Below are 18,569 nucleotides of genomic sequence, written 5' to 3'. Positions count from 1 at the left end.
GGTGTCTTCAGAAGGAATGCAGTTTTTGCTCGAGGTATACTTTAAGTCAACATTGGTACCTCTAGTCTTCTTTGTCTATCAATTAAAATATGTAATTGTTGTTAATTAGAGATTAAAAGAAACACATTTCTTTTATTATTATTATTTATTATTATTATTGCAGAACACCTCCGCTCGGTTCGCAATAAACAACTGCACCTCCCAGTCGCAAACCATTTCCACTCCCCCTCCCATTCTTTAGATGACATGTCCATCATGGGCCTCCTGCAGTGCCACAATGATGCCACCCAAATGTTGCAGGAACAGCAACTCATATTCCGCTTGGGAACCCTGCAGCCCAATGGTATCAATGTGGACTTCACCAGCTTCAAAATCTCCCCTTCCCCCACCGCATCCCAAAACCAGCCCAGTTCGTCCCCTCCCCCCACTGTACCACACAACCAGCCCAGCTCTTCCCCTCCACCCACTGCATCCCAAAACCAGTCCAACCTGTCTCTGCCTCCCTAACCTGTTCTTCCTCTCACCCATCCCTTCCTCCCACCCCAAGCCGCACCTCCATCTCCTACCTACTAACCTCATCCCACCTCCTTGACCTGTCCGTCTTCCCTGGACTGACCTATCCCCTCCCTACCTCCCGACCTATACTCTCCTCTCCACCTATCTTCTTTTCTCTCCATCTTCGGTCCACCTCCCCCACTCTCCCTATTTATTCCAGAACCCTCACCCCATCCCCCTCTCTGATGAAGGGTCTAGGCCCGAAACGTCAGCTTCTGTGCTCCTGAGATGCTGCTGGGCCTGCTGTGTTCATCCAGCCTCACGTTTTATTATCTTTTATTAATCTCTCTTAACATCACTTTTGCCCTGTTCACAAATGCTTTATAAGGGCTGTCGCATCATTTTAACTTTCTGTGGGCAAACAAAAGCATAACACATGGCGAACAGCCATTTCGAGTTATAGAGATGTACAGCGCAGGAACAGACCCTTAAGTCCAACTCGTCCATGCTGACCAGATATTCTAAATTAATCTGGTCCCATTTTCCAGCATTTGGCCCATATCCCTCTAAACCCTTCCCATTCATATCCCCATCCAGATGGTATTTAATGTTGTAACTGTACCAACCTCCATCGCTTCCACTGGCAGCTCATTTCATATACACACCACCCTCTGCGTGAAAAAGTTGCCCCTTGGGTCACTTTCAAACTTCTCCTCTCACCTTTGAACCTGTACCCTTGAGTTTTTTTGTGTGTTTAGCACTGACTACAAATTCGGAGCTGATGTGTTTCATGTTTTGTTGATGAAAACTGTGATGTCATGAAATCATGAAAGGATAACTGGTAACAGTAGAAAGAAGACTAGAATGAGTATGTGAAGAGAGAGGTTTTGGTCACTACACCACAGAATTTTATTTGAGAGCCTAATGTGCGCAGCTGTAACTAAAGGAGTCCTATTGTGAGTAAAGAATTGAAAAACTTCATTTAGTGATGAGAAGTAACTGGTTTCGGGGTCAACAACCCGCAGCCATGTGATACTTTAGACCAGTGTCTCAATGTAGAGGTACCAATGTTGACTTAAAGTATATCTTGAGCAAAAACTGCATTCCCTCTGAAGCCCCCTGCCAATATCAACTTCTATTATTTTAATATCGAATGGTTAACCTAATCAAAACAGAATTGGGAGTTCTGTTCTGAACCCAGTTCTGAAGAAGGGTCACCAGACTCAAAACATTAACTTTGCTTTCTCTCTACAGATGCTGCCTGACCTGCTGAGACTTTTTTTTAAAGAATTTCTGTTTTTGTTTGTGAAAGCAGAATTGAATTGGCAACCCTGAAAAAAATCACTGCAACAAAATTCAAATCGCAAAGGAAACTTACAAATTTAAATTAAAACGGCATTTTGAAGGATGATGATGATGACGATGATGATGCACTCGGCCCCTTTGTGTCTATTAGTCACAGAAGGTCTAGAGCATATTGTTCCTCTCAAAGGGCTCCTAGGTGCAGATAGAACCATAGCAAAGAGGCTGGCAATCAGGTACAATGAACCGTATTTGTCTCATTGCCTGACGCTCTTCAATGATCACCTTGACCTTACCCAATAGGACATCCTTTGATCTGCCTGTCCACCTCCAAACGGAGTGTCCGAAAATTAGGCCCAAAAGCCTGAAATGCAAGTAAAACTTTTCAAAGTAACCGTTTAAGAAAACAAAGCATTGCTTTCATTTTGTCTGTATATTTGTCAGTTTCTCTAGCAACCACCCACAGTGTGATAGCTAGGAGGTCAGTGGTAACCCACGTTCAGGCCCCCAGTAGAGAGATTTTAACATTTAATCTGAGCTAACAGTGCAGTACTAAGGAAGCACTGAACTGCATTGTTGAAGGAGCAATCATTTTAATGATGTCTGAAACCAAGGCTGCATCTTCCTATTTAAATGGATGTATTAAATCCAATGACCCCCAACTGAGGAAGAAGTCTCCTGATGTCCTGGCTATGATTCTTCCTTCAATTCTGTTTCTCATGGTATTAATTGGTTGAGTCCTCCCGGTGTCTCAATCAACATTCTTTCGACCAGCAACCACAAAATGGATTATCCAGTCATGTAACTCATTGTTCCCAGGACTTTCTCTAGCTACCTACTACTGCATGCAATATTCTGTTTTCTACAATGTGAGCCCTGTTACTGATCCATGTTGCTTGACTGTTTAAGCCTAGGTGTGGGCTCAGCAAAATAAACAGACACTAAAAAAGCTGCTAGGATGAATGCAGATAATATGACTGCAGAGACGCTTAAAAATAATCTTATAAGTCTGTTTCATAATTAAAAACTAGTGTCAGCTCTGCATTACTCCCAAACAGATAGAATGCACTATAAACTCTTGGACTGGAGGGCACATCCCTGCCTGCATCATTGGTGCTGAGGTGGAAATGATCCAGTGCGTCAAGTTTCTGGGAGTGGCAATCACCAGCAATCTGTCCTGGTCCACTCATGGCAACGTGATGGTCAAGAAATCACAACAATGGATCTGCTTCCTCAGTACGCTAAGGAAATTCAACATGTCTGCAAGGATTCTTTATATATTTTTATAGATACACCATAGAAAGCATCCTATCTGGATGCATCACAGCATTGTATGGCAGCTGGTCTTCCCAAGACTACAAGAAACCACAGAGAGTCATGAACATAGCCCAGCCCAATGCAAAAACCAGCCTTCCTTCCATTGAGAGATAATGGGAACTGCAGATGCTGGAGAATTCCAAGATAATAAAATGTGAGGCTGGATGAACACAGCAGGCCAAGCAGCATCTCAGGAGCACCTGAGCTCCTGAGATGCTACTTGGCCTGCTGTGTTCATCCAGCCTCACATTTTAATATCTTCCTTCCATTGACTCCATCTATATCTCCTGCTGCCTTGGGAAAGCATTCAAACAATCAATCAAACCACCCTTCCCAGCCCGGTTATACTCTCTTCAACCCTCTTCCACTGGGCAGACGATGTAGAAGTTTGAATGTGCGAATGAACAAATTCAAGAACAGCTTCTTCCCTGCTGTTATCAGACTTTTGAACAGGCCTCTTAAATGTTAATTCTGATCTCTCTCTCTCTCTCTGCACCTTCTCTGCAGCTATAACACTGTATGCTGCACTCTATTCTGCAAGCGCACTTTGTATGGTACGATCCACACAACAACACTTTTTACTGTACCTTGGTACATGTGGCATAAATAAATCAATCAAATACAAAAGCTCTTTGGACATCCTGAACATTTGAAGATTCTTATACAAGTACAAATTCTTTCAGGGTATAGTCAGTCAGTTAGATACAGGGGCTGATGTTTGTTGAAGCTGCTTCAGATTAGTGTTGGGAGCTCATCTTGCAAAAATATGTTTTATATTTTAAACATATAACAGCAACACCTTGAGTATTTTAATCATGTTGGTGTAGCTGTATGCTATTAATTTTTTCCATGTTAGTTGAGCGAACCTTTTGGGGTTAAGATTTAGTCATTTCTGGAATCATGGTTTAAATATCATTTCAGCAACCTCAGGGCAGAGGACAATGAAATGCTGGTGCTTAATGCAAATAACTATCCAAACACAACTGGTGAGCCATCAGGGATTGACCTGCAAGAGACCTTCATCTGATTATTTTGGACTTGTATTTGAAGGCCAATCCCAGAGGTAAAAGAATAATTTTGCTTATACAAATTGTGCTGAGCTCCCACAAGCTTTATACATATGAAACGGAGCATTGACAAATGAAAACTGGATGGAAAATGTTGGTTCTTCAATGCTGAATGCAATTAAAGTCCGTGAGTCCCACATGAAGGGATAGTTTGATCCGCGCATAGGGTGGACCATTTTTGTGCGTGCAGCACATTCTTTATCAGCTTTGGGGCTGAACAACATTGCTTACTCAAGGTGTAGATCATATATGGAAACAGAACTTTCTAACCATCAGCCCCAAATTTTAGTCATGGCATTGTCTGCATGGTGAGACCCAGCTATTGCTCTCCAAATGGCTTTTCAGTACATTTCCCCCAACCCTGGTACAATGGAACAGTCTGTAGCCATTTTCCCTGGAGTCAACCCTCAACGGTCAATGGGGTTTTAAGGTAAAGTTAACCTTTAGCAACTCAGACCTTTCATCAAAAGACCTCAAGGGAATCCTTCATAGCGCAGTGCACGCCCCTCGTCTGTGAGTCAAGTGGTCATTGGCTCTGAAATAATTGCACAGAGGCTGGTACCCCCTCACCAAGTCATCCTTTACTTATTTGTACGCAGTACATGGGCTCTGACCAGCCAGCTCAAAGCTGGTCCCTAGAGTGAGGAGACCCGCTGAATTTCCTGTTTTTTTTTGTCACATCCCCCACGGCTGTGTGTGAATGCATAGTGACACAGCAAAAAGACACCATAGTTTTAAAACTTTGTTTTTCACCACCAGGAAAGAATCTATGTAGCCAGTGAAATATTAACAAGCAAAGCCTCATAAGGGCAATGCTTACAAATCAGCTGTTTATATCTGTCAGCCAGGGCTCCCTGATTGGATCAGGTTAACAACCCAATCAAGGATTTGATAGTCAATAAGATCCAGCTGGTTCCAATCATGACAGGTACAAGGGCAGATTTGAAGCTGGCATTTCAGTGCAGGCCTACGTAACAGATCCCAGGCACCAGAAAGTGAGCAAAGACTTTGAGCAATATTTATCCTTCAACCAATGTCACTTAGACAAGTTATCCTAGGCTTTTTCACATTATTGTTATTGCTATTTTTGGAACCTTCCAAAGTCCTTCGCTCTCTATGGAGTTGAGGGGGCAAGCCTAAGATATTAAACAGGCCTGTACAAGTTCAAGTCTCCTCTTCTTCAGGCTGCAAAGAATGAAAACGTGAAGATAGTGTAGGAGCACCTTCATGTGTCTCCTGCTGATTGTGAGGGAACACGGAGGTAGAAGATGCAATGCTGATGCTCGGGTGGAACGACTTTCCAAAAAAATAGAGTTTACAAGCAAATTGTACCAGAAATAATTCACAATCCAGAAGTTAGTGGCAGTCATCATCCCTAATGAAGACTGGACTGTCAGGATCATGATACCCATGTTTTTATTCTTCTCTTCCATCCTTTAACCTTTGCAGCTTCAGTTTTGATGATTCTTCAGAAACTGTATTCCTCCCCTACAGAACAGAGCACACATCTGCTTCGGAAAGCTATATTAGAATAAGGTTTTTTCCAATATTGAGATTCCTCTGCTGTTGTGGCCAGATTGAAGACTAGCATTGATATAAAATCATAATTATAGCTCTCTGAAATGTCTGAAAATACCTCACGTATGAGAGATTGTGAGCTGAGATGGTTACCAAGAGGATCGATTCAGCAGCCCTTTACTGCACAACATGATACTTTAAGCAGCCATCAGATAAATTATGGGGTAAGCCATTTTTTTTTGGGGGATGTTGATTGAAAAGGGAACATTGAGGAATAATAGGATGAATCTAGCCCAATTCTTTTCCAAACTGTGCTGTGCACAGTGTTCAATTGCTCGGTACTTCACTATGTGAGCTTGGTAACTGATCTATTATTATTGTAGTAGATTAGTTAAATCTGAGTGTTAGCTCAGAGCTAAAGTATACAGAGAAGTCACTAAACACTGAGCTGGAGCATTGTACAGACAGTTTGTGATCATAAAGCTATTGTCCAGTACTGGAAGTAAACTTATTGCCCACCTAGAAACTCGTGTCATTACTACATTGCCCTAAGGCAAATCAAACACAAAACACATGACTGATGAACACTCAACACCTTGGTGTCTTCTTGATCTCCATTGGACCAAAGGATTGTGGATCAGATAAAATGCCAGGTTTGGGCAACAATGGGTAGTGACAGTTAAATCTCAGTAAAACACCACTTTCCAATTGGAGAGATCAACACAATGATGGGGCAAAATTGAACCTGAAATAATCAAAAACAGTACATATACTACAATTGGGATGACACAGAGAAGATTAGAATGGCCCTTGCACAAGTCTGACATGCAAATTCATGGAGTGTCCTTGAGGGCCCCCCTGTGGCAGAGTGGTAGTGTCCCTTTCCTGGACCTGGAGGCTCAGGCTCAGGTTCAAGTCCCACCTGCTCTAGAGGTGTGTAATATCATCTCTGAAAAGGTTGGTAGATTAAATCTTTTAAAAATCTAAAACACATTACTGCTTTTAACACACAAAATGCAGAGATAATTAATCTGGAAAAGATAAAACTCTTCATCTGGACAGATCACATGCATATTATAATAATTTTGAGGAAAGATAGCAGAAGCATTATTACATATCTACCAAAATTGGTTAGAAAATGGCAATGCCAAAGGGCTGGAAGTTGCCTAGTGTTATTCCTCCTTTTACAAAGGCAGATTAAACACACAGGGAACTATAAATCCATTCTCCCATTGAGTTCTGGGTATCAACCACTGCTGGCTTGTAGTTAGAGTAGTTCACTATTACCAGTCTTCCTTTCTTGTTATGTTAATAAACTCTTTGAAATGACTTATCTCTGGGGCAGGTGGAGCTTCAACTCAAACCATTTGACCTTAACATTGCTCCTGTGACAGAAGAGCCTAAATACTCCTTTCTAGACATTCTTTAGTCAGGGGAGCAGGCAGGTGTTTCGGTGACAAAGATGGAACGGTGTGTTGCCTTCCTGATGCCAGGGTCAGGGATGCCACTAAATAACTTCGAGGCATCCTGAAAGGGGAGGGTGGTGAGTTAGAAGTCATGGTAAATGTTGGTACCAATGATACGGGCGATGTGAGGTGTGAGGTCTTGCATTTCTCCCATGTCATAGGCTAGCAAGTTTAGAAAGAGGAAAATTGATCAGATGTTTGTATGGCTAAGAGCTGGTGTAAGAGGGGACAGTTTTAGATTCCTGGCTCACCAGGCCGTATTTAGGGAAGGTGGGACACGTACACATGGGACCAACGTCCTTGCATCAGAGATAATGGGAACTGCAGATGCTGGAGAATCCGAGATAACAAAGTGTGGAGCTGGATGAACACAGCAGGCCAAGCAGCATCTCAGGAGCACAAAAGCTGACGTTTCGGGCCTAGACTCTTCTTCAGAAATGGGGGAGGGGAGAGGATTCTGAAATAAATAGGGAGAGAGGGAGAGGCGGATCGAAGATGGATAGAGGAGAATATAGGTGGAGAGGAGACAGACAAGCTGAAGAGGCTGGGATGGAGCCAGTAGATGTGAGTGTAGGTGGGGAGATAGGGAGGGGAATAGGTCAGTCTGGGGAGGACGGACAGGTCAAGGGGGTGAGATGAGGTTAGTAGGTAGGAAATGGGGGTGGGACTTGAGTTGGAAGGCGGGGTTAGCTGGGAGGAAGGACAGGTTATGGAGGTGGGGACGTGCTGGGCTGGTTTTGGGATGCGGTAGGGGAGGGGAGATTTTGAAGCTTGTGAAGTCCACATTGATACCACTGGGCTGCGTGGTTCCCAAGCAGAATATGAGTTGCTGTTCCTGCAACCTTCGGGTGGCATCATTGTGGCACTGCAGGAGGTGCAGGATGGACATGTCGTCTAAGGAATGGAAGGGGGAGTTGAAATGGTTTGTGACTGGGAGGTGCAGTTGTGTATCGCAAACCAAGCGTAGGTGTTCTGCAAAGCGGTCCCCAAGCCTCCGCTTCGTTTCCCCAATGTAGAGGAGGCCACAACGGGTACAGCAGATGCAGTATACCACATTGGCAGATGTGCAGGTGAACACCTTCTTGATGTGGAAAGTCTTCTTAGGGCCTGGGATAAGGGTGAGGGAGGAGGTGTGGGGGCAGATGTAGCACTTCCTGCGGTTGCAGGGGAAAGTGCCGGGTGTGGTGGGGCTGGAGGTGAGTGTGGAGCGGATAAGGGAGTCATGAAGAGAGTGGTCCCTCTGGAAAGCAGACAAGGGTGGGGATGGAAAACTATCTTGGGTGGTGGGGTCGGATTGCAGATGGCAGAAGTGTCGGAGGATGATGCGTTGGATCCAGAGGTTGGTGGGGTGGTATGTGAGGACAAGCGGGATTCTCTTTTGGCGGTTATTGTGGGGACGGGGTGTGAGGGATGAGTTGCAGGAAATGCAGGAGACACGGTAGAAGGCGTTCTTGACCACTGCGGTGGGGGTGGGGGGGTAGTTGCAGTCCTTGAAAAACGAGAACATCTGAGACATATGGGAGTGGAATGCCTCATCCTGGGAGCAGATGTGGTGGAAGTGAAGGAATTGAAATAGGGGATGGCATTTTTGCGGGAAGGTGGGTGGGAGGAGGTGTATTCTAGGTAGCTGTGGGAGTCAGTGGGCTTGAAATGGACATCAGTTTCTAGGTGGCTGTCTGAGATGGAGACAGAGGTCCAGGAAAGTGAGGGAGATGCCAGAGATAGTCCAGGTGAACTTGAGGTTGGGGTGGAATGTGTTGGTGAAATGGATGAACTGTTCGAGCTCCTCGTGGGAGCACAAGTAGGCGCCGATACAGTCGTCAATGTAACAGAGGAAGAGGTGGGGTTTAAGGCCAGTGTAGGTACAGAAGAGGGATTGTTCCACATAACCTGAAAAGATGCAGGCATAGCTTGGGCCCATGTGGCCTCTCCCTACCTCCCCACCTACACTCACCTTTACTGTCTCCATCCCCGCCCCTTTAACTTGTCTGTCTCCTCTCCACCTATCTTCCCCTCTATCCATCTTCGATCTGCCTCCCCCTCTGTCCCTATTTATTTCAGAACCCTCCCCCCCTCCCCCATTTCTGAAGAAGGGTCTAGGCCTGAAACGTCAGCTTTCCTGCTCCTATGATGCTGCTTGGCCTGCTGTGTTCACCCAGCTCTACACTTTGTTATCCCAGCATCCTTGCAGGTAGGTTTGTTAATGCTGTTGGGAGGAGTTTTAAATGGTCTGGCAGAGGGAGGGGACACAGAGTATTGTTGCAATAGAGACACGTCGTGCTACAGATAAGGAAGCAAGTCACAGTGAGTTCAGCTATGTTGAGTGTCAAGAGCATAAAGCAAGGCTGGATGGTCTTTACTTTAATGCAAGGACTGATGAGTTAATGATGTAGATCAACACATGGATATTATTGCCATCACAGATGCATGGTTGAGGAAAGATCTGGACTGGCAACTCAACATTCTGGGACATAGGATCTTTAGGTGAGACAGAAGCAGGTGTAAAAAGGGTGATGGTGTGCCACTATTGCTTAAGCTGTCAATACTGCAATAAGAAGAGTTGATACCTTGGAAGCGTCTTCAAATGAGGCTTTGTGGTAGAACCTAGGAATGTTAAGGGGGCAGCTACTTTACTGAGATTGTATTATAGGCCCCCAAAGAGTCAGCAGGAAATAGAGGGACAAGTATGTAGACAGTTCACAGAGGTATGTAAGGGTAATAACCAGGTAATTTTATCAGGAGATTTCAACTTTCCCGACATGAATTGGATTTGTCGTATTGTTAAGGGTTTAGAGGTGGATTTCGTGAAACGTATCTAGGGGAGTTTTTTGTATCTAGTTTATGTAGTAGGCCCAGCAAGGTATGACGCAGTGCTGAATCTGGGTCTGGGGAAAGAAACTGGACATATGTTTGATGTGACAGTGGGGGGACATTTAGGCAATAACGACCACGATGTAGTATGGTTCAAAATGAATCTGGATAAGGAAATAGATAGCCTGCAAAAGATGGCTTTTGATTAGGGAAGGCAGAATTCATTAAAATAAAGTAGGATCTGGTCACAGTAGACTGGGAGCAGCACCTTGCGGGTAATTCTACAGCAGACCAGTGTGGGGGAGGGTACAGGTCCAGCATATAGCCTTTAGTGGGAAATGTAGGAACAATAAGTTCAGCGAACCGTGGATGTCTAGGATAATTCAGGACTGGATCAAAAAAGAACAGTCGGGCTCTTAGCAACTCCAAATGGAGCAAGTCAGCTGCGGTCCTAGAGGAATACAGGAAGTGCAGGAGAGCATTTAAGAAGGCAATTAGAAGAGCAAAAAGATGATGTGAGAAAGGACTTGTGAACAGGATTAGGGAGAATCCTCAGATATTTTCTAAATACCTTAAGGAAAGAGTACGGCCCATCAGGGACCAAGGCACAAGATCTTGGAAGGTTGTTGAATGAATGTTCCTCTTTGGTCTCTACTCTGGAAAAGGAGAATGTAGGTACAGAATTCAGGAAAAGGAAGTGTGAGAAACTTGTACAATTTGACATAGGAATGAGGGAGGTATTGGAGACTCTGCTGGGCTTAAAAACAGAAAAATCGCCTGCCCCAGCTGAGTTGCACCCCAGACTGCTGTGGGAGGCCAAGCAGGAAATTTTAAGGGTTCTGACACATATTTTCAATTCTACTCCAGCCTCAGGGGAAGTGCCAGAAGCCTGAAGGACGGCTAATGTGGTTCAATTTTTTAAGAAGCATGGTAGAGATGAACCAGAAAATTATAGGCTGATGAGTCTCTTGCCACTGGTAGGCAACTTATGGGAACAAATTCTGAATGAATGAATGAATATCCCCTTGGAAAGGCACGGGTTAATGAGGGATAGTCAGCATGGCTTTGTCAGAGTGAGGTCATGCCTAACAAATCTGTTAGATTTTTTGAAAAAGTGAACATGTGGATGAGTGAAGTTTATGTAATTTATACAGATTTTAGCAAAGCTTTTGACAAGGTCCCACATGGGTGACTGCAAGGGTTAAAGCATATGGAATTGAGGGAAACTTGGCAAGATGGATCAGAAACTGGCTTAGTAATAGAACACAAAGGGTAGTGGTAGAACTGGATGAACACAGCAAGCCAAGCAGCATCATCAGAAGGGTTGAGGCCCGAAACGTCAGCTTTTGTGCTCCTGAGATGCTGCTTGGCCTGCTGTGTTCATCCAGCTCCACACTTTGTTATCTTGAATCCTCCAGCATCTGCAGTTCCTATTATCTCGGGTAGTGGTAGAAGGCTATTTGAGTGACTGGAGGCGGATGTTCGACAAGTATAAGTACTGGGACTCTTATTGTTTGCTACATACAGAAATGATATATGTGAAAATGTGGCGGGAATGTTAAAGAAAATGTACAGATGACACCAAAATTGGCAGAAAGGTTAATAGCGAAGCAAATGGTTGTAGGTTACCAGAAGATATAAATGAGTTGGTGAGATGGACAAATGAGTGGCAGGTGTATTTAATTTCGAGGAAAAATAAACTTTGGGAGAAAAAATGAGATGAGGGATTATTTAACGAATGGCAGGACGCTGGGTAGCTGAGAAGAACAGAAGGATATTGGGATAATTATTCACAGATCCCTGAAGCCATCAGAGCACATGAATAGGATAATTGAGAAGGCATGTGGGGCACTTTGCTTTCATCAGTTGTGGCATTGAGTATAACAGCAATGGGGTACTGTTGGAATTGTACAGAGCATTGGTCAGGCCACAACTGGGATGTTGTGTGCAGTTTGGTGATAGTACGAGAGAGGACACAGAGGAAATTCACCAGGAAGTTGCCTGGGATGGAGAAATTGAGCTATCAGGGAGACTAGAAAGGCTTGGATGTTTTCTTTTGAGCAGAGAAGGCTAAGGTGGGGACATGATTGAGGTGTATAAGGTTATGAGGAGTTTGGGTAGGGTGAATAGAGAGCAGCTGTTCCCCTTGGTCATCATTTTGGGATAAAACGTTCAGAGGGGATTTGGGAAAAAAACATCTTCAATCAGCAGGTGGTGGGAGTCTGTAATGCACTGCCCGAGATGGTATTTGGATGAGTGCTTCAATATTATAGCATTCATAAAGGACAAGTGCAGGAAGTTGGGATTAGTGCACTTTAGTGATAGTTATGTCAGTGCAGGCTTATGAGCTGAAGGGCCTTTTCTGTGCTGTTTGAATCTATTAGAGAAGCATATGGAGGCCAGAAAGATAATATTTTGGGTTTTTTTTTAGAAAAGGATCAACGATCATGAAGTAAGATTGAACAGGACAGGTGGGATGAAATATGTGAAGAAAGAACTGTTGGAAAAGGACAGAGGTGGCAAAGTGGCAAGCAGGCATGGTTGTTCAACCAGGTTTATTTTACTGCTGCAATAGCTAAATATGCATGTGTCACACCCTCCAAGGCCCCAGGATGTGGAAAGGTGCTGTAAAGGCAGTTAAGTGTTTTTGAAGTGTAGCCATATGTTTGGTGTAAGAAGTCTGACCCCAAAAGTTATGTACGGCAACTCACACAAGTAGCAATGTGATGTCGATCGATTAATCTGTTCAATCAATGATATTTGTTGGAGGATAAATATTGGACAAATTTCCCTTACCATGTCATCCTTTACATTGCATTGAAAAAGACACACAGAGTCTCATTTTAATGTCTCATCTGAAAAGCAGCCCTTCAAACAGTGTGGCAGTCTCTCAGGATGGAGCACGTTAACCTAGATCGGAATGTTTGCTTTGGGCCTTGAACCTACAACATATAGACTCAGAACTAGTTAATGCAACATCTACAGTAAAGAAGCATACTCTAATATGTTCAGTTTAACAACAATCTGTGGCATTACAGAGTCTGTGGTTTGGAGCCCAGTTATGATGTTTATATAACCCTTGGTGTGCACTGGTGAATTTGATGGCCACTGATAAACATAACTAACTCAAGGTAATTTAGCAATTGTGTAGGAGGTCACACACACTGACTGTTTCATTCTGTTCTCCATAAACGTCCTGCAAGGTAAACCTGATGGTGGTGACAGAAGATAAAAGCGAACTGTGCTTGCCCTATATCACACATACTTGCTCTTGCACAACTAATTAACTTTTGTGGCTCCAACAATCCAATTACTGTGATTTAAGAGCACCCAATGATTTTTTTTCATTCCAGCTTTTGTAAATCCATCAGTAAGGCTAGACACATCAGAAAAAAATGTGGTACTCTGTGTCTGACCAGAGCAATTCGTCCATCAGCTCAGGGAGGTGGGTTTTGGGCACGGTGTATTCTTGAATCAATTGCTTAGGTCCAATAAAACATCTAGGAATTAACCTTTGTGTAGCAACAAGGGCATCTCAAACAGAGGGTCACATCACAAGCATGCTCCTGTTTTGCATTTGGATGAAGCTTCATCCAATATTTTTAACAGTTTATTCTGGTGAAAGAAAAGGTACATATTAAAAGATGTCAGATTTAGCAGGTGACCTTGTCATCTACCAATGGATTTTGAGAATAGAGCAGAATAGTCTTTATTGTCACATGTACTCAAATGAGTGTAGTATAAGTTTGTAATGTTGCTGCTTTGGTGCTATCTTAGGTACAGGGTGTCTAGGTACAGATCCTTTAAGTGTTTGTAACAGAATTGAAAAAGTCAAAGCAAAGCATAAAAATACAAAGCTTTATAAAGTACTTGAATTACTCCAAGCCCAGAATAAATGTAAAAAGTATTTTTTAAAAGTACTCAAATTATAGTCCTTTTCATTGAGTCAGTACAAGCCAGGCTTCAGACCACGAGGTCTTGCCGCCTCCATGCACTGGCCTCCAGCCCAGGGCTCATCTCCCAGGCCAGCCTGGGCTTGGACTGCCTCCTGTTCTGGGAATAGTTGGAATTATTCTATCAGGTATCAGGAATCTGTGAAAGGCAACTCAATAACTTGGGGTCCCTGGAGCTTATGCCAAGGTGGGGTCCCAAGTTCAATAGCAAGAGATTGTACAGGAGACATGAGAGAGAGAAAGTGTGTGTTTTTGTGTGTGTGTGTGTTTATGTGCACGGGTATGTGCGTGTGTTTGCGCGCAGGCGCACGTTGGCATGTGTAATAGATCATTCCTGATGTTTATTTCCATTGCAGCCAATGGACCAGGAGGGATATGAAATAGGGTGCCAACATGTGATCACTAGTTTTACATAAAACTAAAAGTTACTTGTGTGTATGTCCGTGCACAGGAGCGAGAGAGAGAGAGAGAGAGAGAGACAGTGTTATTATCGACTGCACAACATCACCATAATATGGGTAACAGTGTAAAAGAAGTTTCTGACTCTCAATTTCACCAAGTCAAAATCATTCCCAGTGTGTGAGAAAATGAGTGACTCATAGTGAGAAGTGGAAGAGCATTGGTCAATGGGCTGTTTATTTGCTATTAGCAGTTCTTTTTTCAATAGTATAGATGTCAAATCTACTGCAGTACAAAACAGTGGAAGGATGCATCTTGCTGATGTTACCCAACACTGCTGCCCATTCCATCTTCCAACAAATGGCATTTAAATTTCAGAAATTGCTGGAGAAACTCAGCAGGCCTGGGAGTATCAGTGGAGTACCTGTGGAGCATCTCTCCACACTTGCAGCTGCCTTGGATCAAAGATCTGTATCCCCCTCCTTAAGTCTCATTGAAAGCCCTAAAACAGTCCCAAAAAGCCAGTCTCTTTGGCAATTTGATTGGCTGATCTAATAACGCCTTATGTCACTTGCTATGCTACATTGTTTTATAATGGGGGATGTATTGTGTTAAAAGTGCTGTACAAATACAAGTTGTTCTTAAATGTGATCAAATGCAATAGTAGGAAGTTGTGAATTAGGCCAACTCAAGTCTATAAGAATGAGTAATTGGAGAGAGAACAAGGAATAGATGGGATAATGGGAACTGCAGATGCTGGAGATTCCAAGATAATAAAATGTGAGGCTGGATGAACACAGCAGGCCAAGCAGCATCTCAGGTGCTCCTGAGATGCTGCTTGGCCTGCTGTGTTCATCCAGCCTCACATTTTATTATCAAGGAATAGATGGGAATGTGTTCAGCATGTTTGTACAAGAGCGAATAGCAAAATTATTCTTTAATTACCCGTGTGCTGAAATAAAACATTCTCACTACTCTCCAAAGCAAGAAGTTGTGTTTGGACAGATCTGAACAAATAGCATTCCCCTGCACACCAGTAAATCTCACCATTTATCCAGGGTGTAACAAATCATTGAAAAGCAAAACATAAAAACAAAGCAAGAGGAAGTTTACAGAAACCGAGATGTGTTTTGATTCGGGGCAGTGGAGGGATAGTGATTAAGGGGAGATCACAACTGCATGGTGGACAGTGAAGAATGTTATCTAAGATTATAAAGAGATCTTGATCAGGGATAATGTGAACTGCAGATGCTGGAGAATCCAAGATAACAAAGTGTGAAGCTGGATGAACGCAGCAGGCCAAGCAGCATCCCAGGAGATCTTGATCAGTTGGGTCAATAGGCTGACATGTACCAATTGAGTTTAATTTGGATAAATGCAAAGTATTCCATTTTTGTAAAACAAACGAGGGCAGAACTTATATAATTCGTGGTATGGCCCTGGGTAAGGTTACAGGTCAGAGAGACCTTGGAATTCAGGTACTTTTTTTTTCAATTTTCATCATAGTTAGACAGGGTGGTTAAGAAGGATTTAGCATACTTGTCTTCATTGCTTAAACTTTTGACTATCGGAGTTGGGATGTCTTGTTGAGACTGTACAGAACATTGGTGAGGCCTCTTCTGGTGAACTGAGTCAAGTTCTGGTCACCCTGCTATAGGAAAGATATTATTAAATTTGAGAGGGTTCAGAAAATACTTACCAGGATATTGCCAGGAATAGAAGATTTGAGTTGTAGAGATAGGCTGGAACCTTGGTTTTTATTGGAACAGAGAAGGTTGAGAGGTGACCTTACAGAGATTATAAAATCATCAGGGGTGTGGATAAAATGAATGACAAGGATCTGTTCTCCAGCTTGGGGGTAATTCAAATGTAGGGGGCGTGTTTTTAAGGTGAGCAGGATTTGAAAAGGATAGAGAGTGGTTCGTTTGTGGAATGTGCTAGCAGAGAAAGTGGTAATGCAAATACAGATACAACATTTAAGTAACATTTGGATAAGTACATGAATTGAAAAAAATTTGGAGAGATATGGGCCAAATGCATGCAGGTGGGACGAGCTTGATTTGGGGACATGATCGGCATGGACTCATTGGACTAAAGAGGCTGTTTCCATGTTGTATAACTGTATGCCTCTACAGTACATAACTAGAAATTGTATGAAATCACAATGGAAACACCAGAGCAGAAGAAAAATTATTTCAACTTCTGAACCTTTATTTCCAAACAAAGAAGAGTGTAGGGAAAAGGAAAAATGTGAGAGAGCAAAAATGTCTGAAAGAATAAAGACCAACAGTGTCCAAATTTGAAAAAAACATTAGGCAAATTCATCAAACAGAAGTTCCCTCGAGGGATCAAGGTCTGTAAAGAGATCACCCCTACAGACCACAGAGCTGTTTGCACTCTTCCAGCTCTCATCTCCCGAGTATTCCAGTATTCGTAGCACCTCTTGAAAAGGGAGGCATTCGTCTGGTGGTATTATTGCTGGACTGTTAATCCAGAGACTTAGATAATGCTCTGGGGACCTGGGTTTGAATCCATCCACAGCAGATGGTGGAACTTAAATGCAAATTTTCAAAACAAAACTTGGAATTAAGAGTCTAATGATGATCATTGCTGATTTTCATCTGGTTCACAAGGTGTCATAGAGTCATGGAGATATACAGAACAGAAACAGACGCTTCGACCCAACTCGACCATGGCATCCTAAAGTAATCTAGTCCCATTTGTCAGCATTTGGCCCATATCCCTTCCTACTTCCTCTTCTTCTCTCCTACTTAATTTTGTTTTTCCTTCTTAAACGTCTGAATTTCTGTCTGCTTTTTTCTTTTCCTTTTGATGGAGGGTGGTAGGTGATAGAGCATTCTGTTAAATAGAGAAAGATCAAATACTCTTTCCATAATATTAGAAAAGTGGGGAGGTGTTAGCAGGATACCTGAAGAATTGCCAGCTTCTCTTCAGATAGATGTGAGGGAATTTTAGCAGGTATCCTAAACCAGCAGCCTACATACTCTGTGCAAAGAAGGATGACAAGATTTGATCCTAAGAGTGTACTGAGTTGAGCAATTTTTAAAGGACAGCTCCTGCAGTTGAATGCAGCATTCCCATTCACCACACACTATTCCCTTTGCCCCCCACTTATTGCAGTAGCACACGTATCTTTGAAGTCACCTTTCACATGCTCCTGATCTCGAGTTCAGAGAACAACATTTCTTCAGACAACGTCATGATTTGAGAAAAGGGACAACAAAAGGGTTTTGCTGTTTGTTGGAATTCTGTGCCCCATATATAGAAACACAGTGAAGGTTTAGAAATGTTATCCCTACTAGGCTAACCCTAACCCTATCATTGTTCTTAATATATTGGTGCAAAGATCCATCTGAACCAGCTATCAGATCAGATCAGAGCACAATATCAAAGGCAACATTCTAGCACAGTACTGAGGCAGATTGTCCTCTCAGAGGTGCTTTCCATCAGATAAGACACTCAACCGAAGCCCAACCCCTTCTAAGATGGATTAGCAAAGCAGCCATAACCCCACGCTCTCATTGGAGAGCAAGAGACAGCTGGTTTAACTTGAGGGTCACCAAGCCTCAAGTGAGGAGAGAAGTTGAGAAAATAAGACGTTCACGGTAACCTCAGCCAATGCAGCAATTGAACCCACTTTCGGGGACTGTCATCTGTACATAGTGAGGCCTACATGTGAGTCCAGACCCATAACACTGTGGTTGACTCTTAACTGCGTTCAGGCCAATTAGGGATGGCAACGAATGCTGGTCCAGTCAGCAATGCCTTCATCCTGTAAATGAAGAACAAACACTCTTAGCCTTCAATTGCCAAGGGCCGTCAGCTCTGGAAGTTTCTCGCTACACTTCTTCACTTGATGTTCAGGCACCAAGCCACTCTTTCAAGCCTACATCTCTGACTATTTGATCTAATATGTGACCTCATATCATATTTTGTTTAACAATCCTCCTACAAAGCACATCGGGATGAGTTATTATGTTGAAAGCACTGCACACATATAATTTGTAAAACAGACAAAATAGGAGCAGGTTTAGGCCATTGCTGTTGTTAAATTATTCCTTATGGAAATGTCAGATTCACAGAGTTGCACCAGCATGAGAAAGAGCATGTGTCGTATGAAGGCGACCCCATAAAGATGACCATGAGAGTGAGGGCCAGCAGGGTACAGGCCTCATTAGGTAGTTGTGTAAAGATGGTCAAGCTGAGACACTTAACCATTC

The 18,569-nt window shown here is 43.1% G+C and overlaps 1 protein-coding gene and 1 pseudogene across 5 annotated transcripts in view; both read left to right on the top strand.

The window, feature by feature from the left end:
- The window catches only part of LOC125466816 (immunoglobulin superfamily member 21), a 394,787-nt gene that overhangs the window by 130,964 nt on the left and 245,254 nt on the right, over positions 1-18,569 (top strand). The window lies entirely within an intron of this gene.
- Positions 6,450-6,547, top strand: LOC125466821 (U6 spliceosomal RNA; annotated as a pseudogene).

The sequence above is a fragment of the Stegostoma tigrinum genome, chromosome 28, assembly GCF_030684315.1.
Source record: "Stegostoma tigrinum isolate sSteTig4 chromosome 28, sSteTig4.hap1, whole genome shotgun sequence".
NCBI classification, from domain to species: Eukaryota; Metazoa; Chordata; class Chondrichthyes; order Orectolobiformes; family Stegostomatidae; genus Stegostoma; species Stegostoma tigrinum.
This window is presented reverse-complemented; position numbering and strand designations above follow the sequence as displayed.